Raw genomic sequence first — 3,550 nt, 5'->3', positions numbered from 1 at the left:
ATCCAGCAGATGTTGGCAATTGGATCTCTGGTTCCTCTGCCTTTTCTAAAACCAGCTTGAACATTGGAAGTTCACGGTTCATGTATTGCTGAAGCCTGGCTTGGAGAATTTTGAGCATTACTTTACTAGCATGTGAGATGAGTGCAATTGTGTGGTAGTTTGAGCATTCTTGGCATTGCCTTTCTTTGGGATTGGAATGAAAACTGACCTTTTCCAGTCCTGTGGCCACTGCTGAGTTTTCCAAATTTGCTGGCATATTGAGTGCAGCACTTTCACAGCATCATCTTTCAGGATTTGAAATAGCTCAACTGGAATTCCATCACCTCCACTAGCTTTGTTCATAGTCATGCTTCCTAAGGCCCACTTGACTTCACATTCCATGATGTCTGGCTCTAGGTGAGTGATCACACCATCGTGATTATCTTGGTCATGAAGATCTTTTCTGTACAGTTTTTCTGTGTATTCTTGCCACCTCTTCTTAATATCTTCTGCTTCTGTTAGGTCCATACCATTTCTGTCCTTTATTGTGCCCATCTTTGCATGAAATGTTTCCTTGGTTTCTCTGATTTTCTTGAATAGACCTCTAGTCTTTCCCATTCTGTTGTTTTCCCCTATTTCTTTGCATTGATCACTGAGGAAGGCTTTCTTATCTCTCCTTGTTATTCTTTGGAACTCTGCATTCAGATGCTTATATCTTTCCTTTTCTCCTTTGCTTTTCTCTCATCTTCTTTTCACAGCTGTTTGTAAGGCCTCCCCGGACAGCCATTAAAGCCATTACCATGCCCCAAAAAGGGATCAGCAGCAAACTTAAAGGTACAGAGACGGAGGCTGAGGGAGAAAGGTTGCCAGCGTTCCGGCTGCAAACGCTCCGCAAAGCAGCCTCCCCAGGACAGTGTGGTTTCCCTCTCTTGGCCCCTCACACTGAACTGGGTAAGAGGGTGACATTCTTGCATCCCCCAGGGCAGAGGCTGGGCATGTAGAAGACTAAATTCAGAATATTCCTCTCCTCAGGAACAGGTGGCCAGAAGGCATTGAGACTCAGCCAGTCATCAGAGAGAGTCACCAATGTCCTGAGGACTTTCCTTAAAAGAAGGGTTTCCCAGAAAGCCAGGACGGAGCCGCGAGAGGTGAGGAGAGGAGGCGACTGCAGGTAATGACTCAGACTGCCGTTGCCCAAATGACCACAGTAAAGATCCTGTAGAATACGTCGTGTAGAAAGGAGGTAATTTAGGAAAATCAAAAAAGGTAAGACGTAGAGAAAGTTAAGGAGTTAAAGGCAGACACGCCATGACACTAACCCACTTAGAGAAAAAGGCCTTCAAAAATCACAAGGACGGAAGACTAAACGGTGGAGAAGGCCACAGATAAACTATATGAGCAAAACAAACCAGAAGAACTGGAACAGAGAAAAGAGGTGTTAAAGGTAAACAAACCAAATAGATGGTAGGAATGAAATTCTCACTCAAATAGAAATGAAAACATATTTCTTAACGTCCACAACACCAGACAAATCAAGCAGATTGATATGATAGCATATATGAGACAATATTAAGACGCTGACGCTCAGTCGCTCAGTCATGTCCTGCTTCTGTGACCACACGGACTGCAGCGCGCCAGGCTTCCCTGTCCTTCACCATCTCCCGGAGCTTGCTCAGATTCATGTCTATTGAGGCAGTGATGCCATCCAACCATCTCGTCCTCTGTTGTCCCCTTCTCCTCCTGCCTTCAATCTTTCCCAGCATCAGGGTCTTTTCTAATGAGTCGGCTCTTTGCAGCTGGTGGCCAATATTAAGATACGTCTGAACATAAATGTTTTAGATAAACAATGGCACATCTTATGCTCCTGGCACGGTATATGATAAGACTGAACAGGATAACCTCAACTACATATATATGCAAACACATAAATTATGTATTCTTTTAAAAAGTGTGCGTGGACATGTATGTGCTTATGTAAAAGTCTGGAAGGAAATACATCAAAATGTAGTTAACTCTCTGGGATTATTTGTCATTTAAATTGGTTGTACCTTTGTAAATTTCTCACAACGTTTTACTTTTACTGCCAGAAAAAAAATGTTTTTCAAACAAAAGCAGAAAGCAGTTTGAAAATGTCTCTGTAGAAAGTGGAATTTTTGTGTTCTATTCCGTTAGAGCTATTTATTTTTACTTGAAGAGATGTTATGAAAGGAAGAAGGCCTTCAGATGAAACTCTTAACTGAACAAGAGGATATGATGTCCATCCATTTACTAAAAGGTAGTTCACACCACACCGGTTCACACCAAATACTCACTTAGGAGCCAGAGACACAACAAACTGGATACAAATCTCGTCCTCTAAAGGACATTCTGGTTGGGGGAATATACAATAAACAGAGAGTATGTCCAACGCGGGTAACGATTATGGAGAAAAGCTAGGGCAGCAGGAGGGAATCACCGTCCTTGATTCTGGGAAGTTGTTGCGTTTTCACATACATCAGAAAGACAAAACCTCGAAAGGTGGCTTCTGGACCAAGACCCGAGGCGGTGAGTGCGCCACCGCGTGGACACCCGAGGCAAAGCAGTCAGGCCCGAGGAGCACGTGTGAAGGGGCGCGAGGAGCGGAAGGAGGAACAGGCAAGGGGGCCTGAGTGCCAGACAGAGCAATGGGGAGGACAGCGGGAGGGAGGGCAGTGCGGGCTGTGGCAGAGAAGGGGGCCGCCGGAGCGCCGTGCGCTGAGAGGGAGGTGAGCTTAACCGACACGGATCTCCCGCTGAGCGCGCTCGTGTGCGTCAACGCCTGGCCGTCCTCTCCCGGCGCCTCGGTTCGCACTATTGAAATGGCAGCTTTCGGCTCCAGCTATGACTGCTATTTTCATACTGTTCTGTTGCCTTTTCATACTGTTCATGATAGGAGACCAAAGGAGGAGCTCCCCAGGCCAGCAGGTGCCCAACACGCTACTGGAGATCAGAGGAGAAACGACTCCAGGAAGAACGAAGGGCTGGAGCCAGAGCAAAAACAACACCCAGCTGCGGACGTGACTGGTGATAGAAGCAAGGTCCGATGCTGTAAAGAGCAATACTGCATAGGAACCTGGAAAGTCAGGTCCGTGACTAAAGGCAAACTGGAAGTGATCAAACAAGAGATGGCAAGGGTGAATGTCGACATTCTAGGAATCAGCGAACTAAAATGGACTGGAACGGGTGAATTTAACTCAGATGACCATTATATCTACTACTGTGGGCAGGAATCCCTCAGAAGAAATGGGGTAGCCATCATGGTCAACAAAAGAGTCCGAAATGCAGTACTTGGATGCAATCTCAAAAACGACAGAATGATCTCTGTTCGTCTCCAAGGCAAACCATTCAATATCACAGTTATCCAAGTCTATGCCCCAACCAGTAACGCTGAAGAAGCTGAAGTTGAACGGTTCTATGAAGACCTACACGACCTTTTAGAACTAACACCCAAAAAAGATGTCCTTTTCATTATAGGGGACTGGAATGCAAAAGTAGGAAGTCAAGAAACACCTGGAGTAACAGGCAAATTTGGCCTTGGAATGCGGAATGAAGC

This window comes from Capricornis sumatraensis, chromosome 10 (genome assembly GCF_032405125.1).
Source record: "Capricornis sumatraensis isolate serow.1 chromosome 10, serow.2, whole genome shotgun sequence".
NCBI lineage: Eukaryota > Metazoa > Chordata > Mammalia > Artiodactyla > Bovidae > Capricornis > Capricornis sumatraensis.
The sequence above is the reverse complement of the archived record's forward strand: the minus strand, read 5'-3'. Positions refer to the sequence as shown.